Here is a 10,930-nt window from a genome sequence, read left to right as displayed (position 1 = left end):
AAGAATTTCAGAAATATTAAATATTGTATCATTTATACCAATATACCGTATGTATATAGCTTTATAAGTATAGGTAATATACAGATAATCGTCCATGAATAAAAGTGTCTTCAAGATTTAGAGCCCAGGGCTGGGAAGTTGGCTCAGTGGTAGAGCGCTTGCCTTGCATGCTCGAGGCCCTGGGTTCGATTCCTCAGCACCACATAAGCAAAAAGAAAAAAGCCGGAAGTGGCGCTGTGGCTCAAGTGGTAGAGTGCTAGCCTTGAGCTGAAGAGCTGAGGGACAGCGCCCAGGCCCAGAGTTCAGGCCCCACGACCGGACCCAAAAAAAAAAAAAAAAAAAGATTTAGAGCCCAGGACTGGGAAGGTGGCTCAGTGGTAGAGTGCTTGCCTTGCTTACATGAGACCCTGGGTTTGATTCCTCAGCAACACATAAGCAAAAAAAGCTCAAAGTAGCACTGTGGCTCAAGTGGTAGCGTGCTAGCCTTAAGCTGAAATGCTGAGTGACAATGCCCAGGCCCAGAGTTCAAGCCCCATGACTAACAACAACAAAAAGACCTAAACCCTGGGTGACTAGCAGGGGAAATGGCCACTTTGGGGATAAGTGGTACGGGTGGCAGCGGCAGCACGGAGGAAGCATTTATGACCCTCTACAGTGAAGTGAAACAAATAGATTCCGTTCCGTTCTGACACCTAAAAAGCAGATTGAAAGGTTGACCCGGCCTGGCTCATATTAGTTCAGTTTGAACCCACTTGAGGTTCTTCAGATTGATCCTGAAGTGTCAGCTGGAGAAATAAAAAAGAGGTTTTGGCATTTATCCATCTTGGTGCATCCTTACAAAAATCAAGATGATGCTGACAGAGCACAAAAGACTTTTGAAGCTGTAGACAAAGCTTACAAGTTGCTACTGCAACAAAAAAAGAGGGCCCTGGTTGTAATTCAGGCAGGAAAAGAATACCTGGAACACACTGTGAAACATCAAGGGGGAAAAAAAAACAATTAAAGAAGGAGGGAAATGCTACAAATGTGGAGGAGGATCCTGAGCAGTTCAAACAAGCAGTATACAAACAGTGAAACTCTTTGCTGGGCTGGAAATTAAAAGGAAAGAGAGAGAAACCAAAGAGATGCATGAAAGGAAACGAACGAAAAGGGAAGAGGAAATTGAAGCTCAAGAAAAAGCCACAGGAAGCCGGGTACTGGTGGCTCAAACCTATAATCCTAGCTACTCAGGAGGCTGAGATCTGAGGATCGCAGTTCAAAGCCAGCCCAGGCAGGAAAGTCCATGAGACTCTTATCTCTAGTAAACCACCAGAAAACTAGAAGAGGCTCTATGGCTCAAGCGGTAGAGAGCTAGCTTTGAGCTGAAGAGCTGAGGGACAGCACCCAAGCCCAGAGTTCAAACCCCACAATTGACCCAGAAAAAAAGAAAAAGCCACACGAAAAAGGGAATGGAAAACAAACTTTGAGGGAAGTCAAGAGGGTCAGACAGACAGCTGGAGAAACTTCCAAGCAAATACAAAGGGGAGGAAAGAGAAGAAAAATTGGACCTTCCTGAGACTACTAAAGGTGAAAATGGAGCAGTACAAATGACACCAGGCCTTGCCCTGCCCCAGCGTTTCCTTTCCGCTTTGAAGAATTCATCCCCCATATCCCCACATTAGAGGAGCATAAACCTCTTAATCCATTTTGTTTTCAGTACAATTTATTACTGATCAGAGTCATTCTTTTGTACATTAAAATGAGGGTTGGTTTTAACACCTTTCCACCCTCCTCCCTCACCCTCAGAGCACGTGGGACGGGGAAGTGCCACCGCTGGCACTGCCTTTTCCTCCATGGCCTGGAACCGAATATCTTGTACTTCACCCAGTTGGATGGCTAGAAAATTCATGTATAGTTTCTGGAAATCATCCAATTAAACACACTGCTTAAAGTGGTATTGCTGTCACTTCAGAGCCACCTTGGGGGGGGGGGGGTCCCTTGCTTTATGGGTACCACAGGACAGGAAGGGCAGGTCCTTAGTGGACACCAGAAGCCCTATGAGGTCGGCATGCCCTCTTCTGTCTGACTGACTGGTCACTGTGGCATGAGGCTGAGCCCCTTGAAGCCGTTCTATTTCCAAAGAACTAGCTGTCTTCCAGCCAGAACCATTGTGCCCTCACTTGCCTCCACTAGTGGTGATATTCTTTATGTATAATACATTTTTAGGGGCTGGGAAGGTGGCTCAGCAGTAGAGCGCTTGCCTTGCATGCATGAGGCCCTGGATTTGATTCCTCAGCACCACATAAGCAAAAAGAAAAAAGCCGGAAGTGGCGCTATGGCTCAAGTGGTAGAGCGCTAGCCTTGAGCTGAAGAGCTGAGGGACAGTGCCCAGGCCCAGACTCCCCCCTCCAAAAAAAAAAATACATTTTTATACTACCTTCCAAAAAAAGATCTAGAGCCCCCTGTAGTATAGTGGGTTTACAACCTTTATTCAAATGGAGCCATCACTCTCTCCCAACTAGTCCAGTTCCTGGTTATCACCCAGCCAAAGGAGCCAAAAGCCTTCCCTCTGCTAGATTCAGGAGAAGGGAGCCCAAAGAATGCAGCCTCTTCTTTACAAGCTGTGAAGCCTGCAACACTTTTACAGAGTGCACGGTCCATTTGGTGATAACTGATCTCCAGGGACGGGGAAAGAGAAGCTGTTTGACTTAAGCAAGTGGAGGTGTTTGTCCTGATTTCCTGCTCTCACTGTATTCTCATCTAGTCCAGAAAATGCAGCCTGAGAAGTCACCGGAGACCAATGGTCATTTGTGTTGTTAAGTCAGAACTGGTATATAGGAATACGCACACTCTAGGAAACACCATACTGGCCTGTCTCAGCATCATGGCAATTCCTAATGGAGCATTGCTCAGAGAAGTGAGTTGCCAGCCTCTACCAAAGTCCAAAATTTTGCTCATGGTATTTGATCTCAAGTCTCAGCCTCACCCAGAACCAAGGTCAGAGAGCCACAAGTCTAGAAATCTGGAGCTGAGTACCAATGCCTCACATTTGTTATTCTAGCTATGGAGGAATTGACGCTTATCTCCAATTAACCCAAAGAAGGAGGAGGAGGAGAGGGAGAGGAAGGGAAAGGAGAACAAGAAGGGGAAGAGGGAGAAGGGAGAAGCAGCAGCAGCTGGAAGTAGAGCTGTAGTTGAAGTGGTGTTTAAAAAAAAAAGCCTCAAGCAAAAAAAAAAAACTGAGCTTAAGCCCTAGTACCAGCACCAAAACAAACAACCAAAAATAAATAGTTAAACCTTAAGATGAATAAAAAGTGACAAACTCTCTAAATAGTACAAAGTATGATAAATAAACGATATGCTTAAATGCTTAAAATCATTAAATGGTTCATTGAAGAGAATAGAAAGTCGTCTAGAACTAAACTCAAACCCAAACTTACTGACATTTGTATATATGTGTGTGCTTATATTAAAAAAGACGCACGGGGGGCTGGGAAGATGGCTCAGTGGTAGAGCACTGCCTTGCATGCCTGAGGCCCTGGGTTCGATTCCTCAGCACCACATAAGCAAAATGAAAAAAGCCGGAAGTGGCAGTGGTAGAGCGCTAGCCTTGAGCTGAAGAGCTGAGGGACAGCGACTAGACCCCCCCCCCCCAAAAAAAAAGACACACGGGAGAATTGATACACCTTTCATTCTCATTTGAACTAGTAGGAGGGAAATACCTTACTAAGGGAATAATGCTGCAACAACTGGGTCACCATTTGTAAACAAATAAAAAAATTGCAGAGTTGAATGTGCATACAACATGCTGTAACAATGAACGATAAAAATTCCATGTAGGAAAAAATACAAACCACAGAAAAGAAGGAAGGGAGGGAGGGAGGGAGAGAAAGGAGGAAGATAGAAAAGAAAGAAAAAGTGAGGAAAAAGGAAGGAAGGAAGGAAGGAAGGAAGGAAGGAAGGGACAGGCTGTGAAGATGGCCTCATGGTAGAGTGCTTGCGCAGCATGCATGAAGCCCTGGGGTGGATTTCTCAGCACCACATAAACAGAAAAAGCTAGAAATGGTGCTGTGGCCCAAGTGGTAGAGTGCTAGCCTTGAGCACAGAAAGGGTCAGGGACAGAGCCCAGACCCTGAGTTCAAGCCCCAGGACTGGCAAAATAATTATACAATAAAAATAATCTTAGCTACTTGTCTTCTTCAAATGTGCTTTTTTAATCTTAATGAAGAGAAATCATGGCAAATTTTAATTTCTTTTTGATCATAGTAGATAGGAGAAATTATTGTGCAAAGTTATTTGTTGGTTTGCTTACTTGTCTAATAAATTGAGAGTTTTGTGATTTTATTATTATCATTTTGTGGTGGTGCTGGGGAGCTAACCCAAGGCCTTGCACATACTAGGCAAGCACTCCACCCCTGAGCTACATTCCCAGTCCCACTTTCTGTAATGCTTTTAATGTTGACAGTAAGAATTTAAAAACTGAGCCGGGCACTGGTGGCTCATGCCTGTAATTCTAGCTACTCAGGAGGTTGAGATGTGAGGATCGTGGTTCAAAACCAGCCTGGGCAGAAAGTCCATGAGACTCTGATCTCCAATAAAACCACCAGAAAGCTGGAAGTGGCACTGTGGCTCAAGTGGTAGAACACTCGCCTTGAGCTGAAGAGCTGAAGGATGGTGCCCAGGCCCAGAGTTCAAGCCCCACTACCAACAACAACAACAAAAAAGATACAGGTGGACCCATTGCAACAATGAAATGTACAAGTTGTTATGTCCAAAATGAACTTTACAACTTTGGTGGGAGGAGGAGGAGGATGGGGGGGGGGGGGAGGGGATGGGAAGGGATGGAAAGGGGAAACAAAGGAGGAGGCTACAATGCTTGATAAGAAATGTACTCATTATCTTGCCCACATAATTGTAACCCCTCTGTACAGTATTTTCACAATTAAAAAAACTGATTTTACACTATTTTTAGATTTCTCTTTCATTTTATTGTGGAGATACAGATGATTTAAATAGCCTATCATATTAAAGCTTAATATTTTCTATCATACCTTAATTTATATTAGGATATCTAATTTTAAATAAAAGTTATATACATTCAAAAAATAATCTTGGGGCCGGGAATGTGGCTTAGTGGTAGAGTGCTTGCCCAGCACGCATGAAGCCCTGGGTTCAATTCCTCAGTACCACATAAACAGAAAAAGCCTGAAATGGCACTGTGGCTCAAGCAGTTCAAGGACAGAGCCCAGGCCCTGAGTTCAAGCTCCAAGATTGGCAAATATTAATAATAATAATAATAGGAGGAGAAGGAGGAGGCACCAATGCTGGATAAGAAATGTACTCATAAGCCTGGAGCCGGTGGCTCCCGCCTGTAATCCTAGCTATTCAGGAGGCTGAGATCTGAGGATCACGGTTCAAAGCCAGCCCAGGCAGGAAAGTCTGTGAGACTCTTATCTCCAATAAACCACTAGAAAACCAGAGGTGGCGCTGTAGCTCAAGTGGTAGAGTGCTTGCCTTGAACTGAAGAATGCAGGGATAGCGCCCAAGCCTAGAGTTCAAGCCCCATGACAGACAAAAACAAAAGGAAATGTACTCATTACCTTGCTAATGTAACTGTAACCCCTTTGTACAGTATTTTTACAATAAAAAACTTAATTAAAAAATAATAACCTTAGCAGTGGGGAAGGCCTTCATAAATATTATACAAAACTCTGAAGCCATAAACAACTGATAGATTGAATTACCTTCAAAAAAGAAAAAAGAAAAGATCAGTGCTGAGAATGTGGTGTTCAGTAGTAGAGTTGTGAGGTGCTGAGTTCAATCTTCAGGAGGAAGGAAGGAAGGAAGGAGGGAAGAAGGGAGGGAGGGAGGGAAGGAAAAAAGGAAAGAAGGAAGATAGAAAGAAAAACATTTTTTAAGAAAGAGAAGCAGGCCGGGCGTCAGTGGCTCATGCCTGTAATCCTAGCTACTCAGGGGGCTGAGATCTGAGGATTGAGGTTCAAAGCCAGCCCAGGCAGGAAAGTCTGTGGGACTCTTATCTCCAATAAAGCACTCAGAAAACCAGAAGTGGCACTGTGGCTCAAGTGGTAGAGCACTAGCCTTGAGCTGAAGAGCTGAGGGACAGCGCCCAGGCCCAGAGTTAAAGCCCCACGACTGACAAAAAATAAGAAAGAAAGAAAGAGAAGGAGGGAGAGAGAAAGGGAGGGAAGGAAGGAAGGAAAGAAGAAAGGAAGAAAGAATGGCTGTTAATCACAGGAAAATATATTAAGCTTCATTCACAATGAAACAAATGCAAAACAAAGCTCAGTCATATAAGACCAACTAAAATCATAATATGGGTGTTTGGGGGGTTTTTGGTGGTGGTGGGGGGGTAATCTCTCTTTTTGGTACTGAGCATCAAACTCAGGACTTTGTACTTGCCAGGCCCAGCCTGATCATAAAATTTGATCATCACCAATCTGACCCTGAGAAAACAGACACCAGCACCTTGCCAGTGGGTGCCCAGATTGGGACCATCTCCATGACAAACAGGAAAGTGACTACCCTTCACTCAGTAATGCCTCCTACAGAAATCATTTCATAGGTTTGCTTGCATAGCTATGAAATGCAATTAGGTATATTTAATTGCAGCTTTGTGTGAATAGACAAAGAATGGAATAGGGCAGCACTTAAACAATGAATAAGAACGTAACAAGAGAAAGGAACTCCTAGCTACCCAGGAGGCTGAGATCTGAGGATCACAGTTCAAAGCCAGCCTGGACAGGAAATTTGGTGAGATTCTTATCTCCAGTTAACCACCAGAAGACCAGAAGTGGCACTGTGTCTCAAGTGATAGATCATTTGCCTTGAGCTGAAGAGCTCAGGTACTGCACCCAGGCCCAAGGTTCAAGCCCCACGACCGACGAGAGAGAGAGAGAGAGAGAGAGAGAGAGAGAGAGAGAGAGAGAGGAATACAATGCCAAATAACATTTATAGACAACCTGTGCAAGAAACTAGTTACACCAGGCAAGAAGCTGAGGGGCTGAGAACAGAGTAGGGAGGGACAATTCCTTTTTTTTTTTTTAAATAACTTTTGAGTTTGAAACTAGCCTACAATTTTTAATAGATGCAAAAGCCCAAAAAGTGCGTCAACATGGAAAACCAGATTCTTGGGGAAGGACAGAGGGAATGTGATGTTAAGAGCCACTGTGTGATTCTCCAGCACACGAGAGCTGGAGAGTCCTGGCCCATAGCACTGCTGGAAAAGCACACTTACTTATCAAAGTAATAATAGCAACAGTGATGCAAGCAGCCATGAACACTTACTGAAGAAGATAAAGCCCAAGATGCTGCTGCCAAAGTCTTGTGCAAGCTTTCCTGAAAACTAATTCTTTGGCACCATGAAGCACAGAAAGATTTTTGCACCACAAGATATTTCTTGTGCATGCTGGTGTTCTGTTTTAACTACTATCATTTCCCATGTGTGTGTGAGAGAGAGAGAGACAGAGAGAGAGAGACAGAGGCAGAGGCAGAGACAGAGACAGAGAGGAAGATATTTGAACTCAGGCTTGCGCTGACTGGACAAGGGCTCTGCCCTTTAAGCCTCCACCACCACCACCCCTCTTTTTTTGCTTTAGGTTGTTCTTCAGTTAGTGTATCATCACACTTTCTACTCAGGCTGGCCTCAAATCTCCATCCTCCCAGTCTATGCCTCCTGAGTAGCTGGGATTACAGGCATGAACCATCACCTTAGTTCAGATCTTTATATTTTACTAATGTCCCTAATCTTTTGGCCTTGATATATGATGTATATAATATATATAATGTATATAAATATGTACATGTATATAATGTATATAAATATATGTAAATATAACATGTATATTATAATATATATACTTAAAACAAGCCTTACTAGAAAATATGGGAAGAGGAAGGAATTTCTTCAAAGATAACATGATCAGTATCTCCAAACATCACTTTCTAGCTAACAATCAGGAGCTACTTTGTTCTAACATGAGCAGAGCACAGTGGCACACACCTTTAGTCTCAGCAATTCTGGAACTGGAAAGGGAGGATTAAGGTTGCTGAACCCAGGAGTTTAAGGCCTACCTGGGGAACATGGTAAAACATCATTGAAAGGGGAAAAGGTTAGATGAGTGTCAATGGCTACAATCCTAGCTACTCAGAAGGCTAAGACTGAGGGTCCCAGTTCAAAGCCAGCCCACGGAAGAAAGAAACCTCTCCTGACACTCTTATCTCCAATTTCCTGGCAAAAAGCCAGAAGTTGGGATAGCACCAGAAGTGGAGTTCAGGCCTTGAGCAAAAAAGCTAAAGGAAAGCATGAGGCCCTTAGTTCAAGGCCCCGCACCAAGGGGGGCGGGGAGGGAAGGGATGAGGGGAAGATGACAAGACAATATAGTATGGTGATTTATTCCATGTTCTCTGGAGCCAAACTGTGAGAACTCACTGTGCAACCTTGGGCAAGTTACTTCTCCTGTTTGTGCTTTGGTAGACGTATCTGTAAAATGGAAATAAGACCAGCTTCTTTCTCAGTATGAGGATGAGATAAATTGTAAAATGATAAATTGATCTACACAAAGTGATTTGTATAACAGCCAGAATATAGAAATTGTTATCTAAATATTTGCAACTATTATCTTAAACTAGTCTTAAAAGTGTTGAAGGAATAGAATTCATTATATACATACATATATAAATATATATATACATATATAGATATATAGATGGCATAGATATATGGTCAAAACCCACAGGTGGAGACAGGGAGGAAAACTTGGGAGAAAAAAAAAGAGAAGATACAGAAGTGGAAAAAAATTGAAAAGCTGGTTGTTTCCAAGAAATAAAAAAAAAAAAAACCCACTACAAGAAACTGAACCAATGGGCCAAGCAAAGCAAAGCTGTTTTTTCCTTGTTCTACAGACCGCTCAGCTGCCAGACTTTTCCATTTTCCGGCTTGGATCACTGTAGTTGTCTAGCAGGGAGCCCCAAACTAAACAGGGTCAGTGTTGGGGGGCAGTGGCACATTGTAGCATGCCCTGTGCTTGTGCATGTGACCAGACTGTCATCCTCAGGGGATTTGACCTCCATAGACCCGTGTTTGAGGAGCAGGAACAGAAACAGGAGACCCTAATTCTATTAGCTCCATAGTTGTGTGACCTCCAGATGTAGGGACCAAGATCTAGCCAAAGACCCACTATCATCTCAGATGGAATCTGCCCTTGGGACCTTATAATGCAAAGGCAAATGGAAGGAACCTTCCAGAATACACTGCTCACCTTTTTATTACACTGAGACTGAGGCCTACAGAAGGAACTCACCTTGTCCTAAAGCTGCTGGATGTCTGGTTAGTTCTCAGTTTTTCCTTTTATTTATTTACTTTTCTTAAGTGCTATAGTTTAGCCACTACTGAAATGTTCTAACTTTCTGGGTGCCAATGACTCAGGCCTGAAATCCTAGCTACCTTAGAAGGTTGAGATCTGAGGATCTTGACTTAAAGTCAGGCCAGTCCAGGCAGACAAATCTGAGACTCTCCCCTCTGACTAACCAGTGGAGAAGTGGTTCAAATGGTAAAGAATCAGCCTTGAGCGGAAAAGCTAGGCAAGAGCAGGAGGACCTGAGTTCAAGCCCCAGTATTAGCACTAAATAAATCAAATAAATAGGCTGCTTACTCTTATTCTTTTAAACACACAAGAAAGGTCCGCCAAGCTAAATAATTATCCCATGACATGTAAGTCATGGCTTCAGCCATGGAACCATCACTTCTTGGTGAGTTACTGAACAGGAAGAATTTGGCACCAGGTAACAGGCTGGCTTTCTAGAGCAGCTATGATGGAGCCTCAGATAGGTAGGGGAGCATGGATACTTACTCTGGTGTGTCTTGAGGGTTACATGTACACCTACAACCTCCTGACTAACCTGTGGTGGTTATTTGGCACCATCAGCCTGAAACAATTTATCCTAAGTCCCTATGAACTTAGGCTTTCGACCTCCCCATAGCTTAGAGCTGGACAAAACTAAAGCCCCATATTCTATCTGCTGCCTGTCCTCCACTGTTTAGCAACTTCTTGTAACACACACACACACACACACAAACACACACACACACACATTAGTCAAGCAGCCTGCTCTTTTGAACCTGGTCCCATAAATCTATCATGAGACCTCGAGCAATCAGAGGTATAAAGACAAAAAAATAAAAAGTGGGTTTTATGTGTGTGTGCCAATCACTCAGGGCTTGAACTCTGGGCCTGAGTGCTGTCTCTGAACTCTTTTTTTGCCCAGAGCTAGTACTATACCATTTGAGCTTTTTTGGTAATTATTGGAGATAAGAGTCTCCCAGACTTTCATGCCCTGGCTGGCTTCAAACCATGATCTTCAGATCTCAGCCTCCTGAGAGGCAAGGATTACAGATGTGAGCCACCTGAGCCTGGTATACAGACCAAATTTTGACCCACAGACTGTTCAAAAGATTTAGTTTCTCAGCTGGGTACCACTAACTCATACTTGTAGTCCTAGCTACTCAGGAGGCTGAAGATCTTGGTTCAGATAGTCTGGGAAGAAAAATCCAAGATAGTCTGTCTCCAAATAACTGGTAAAACATAAGGCTGGGATCATAGTTTCAAGCAGTGGAGCATCAGCTGTGAGAAAAAAAGAGATGTGAGCTGAAAGCCCTAAGTTCAAACCCTTATGCTGGGGTGGGGGTGGGGATTGGAGGAACGGTCTATCAAAGTCATTACTACTTGTTTCCCTGCTAAAATAATCAAACTGATTTCTGACTGCTAATGAGAGCTTCCAAGCAATAAGAAGTGACTAGTATTGGCAAATTGATTTATTTCAACCCAGAAACAAACTGCATTGTAATAAGCTGGAGCAGCCTAATTAGATTAAATGTCTGCCCGCTGTCCCCACTTGCGGCACTCACCCCTGCATTTTCCTTCACCATCAGAAC

General features: G+C 43.5%; 1 pseudogene; it reads left to right on the top strand.

Moving 5' to 3' along the window:
- Positions 1-584: 584 nt before the first annotated feature.
- On the top strand, positions 585-1,590 carry LOC122104375 (annotated as a pseudogene).
- The last annotated feature ends 9,340 nt before the right edge of the window (positions 1,591-10,930 follow it).

The sequence above is a fragment of the Dipodomys spectabilis genome, unplaced genomic scaffold, assembly GCF_019054845.1.
Source record: "Dipodomys spectabilis isolate Male_0828 unplaced genomic scaffold, ASM1905484v1 ptg000024l, whole genome shotgun sequence".
In the NCBI taxonomy this organism is placed as follows: Eukaryota; Metazoa; Chordata; class Mammalia; order Rodentia; family Heteromyidae; genus Dipodomys; species Dipodomys spectabilis.
The sequence above is the reverse complement of the archived record's forward strand: the minus strand, read 5'-3'. Positions and strand labels throughout refer to the sequence as shown.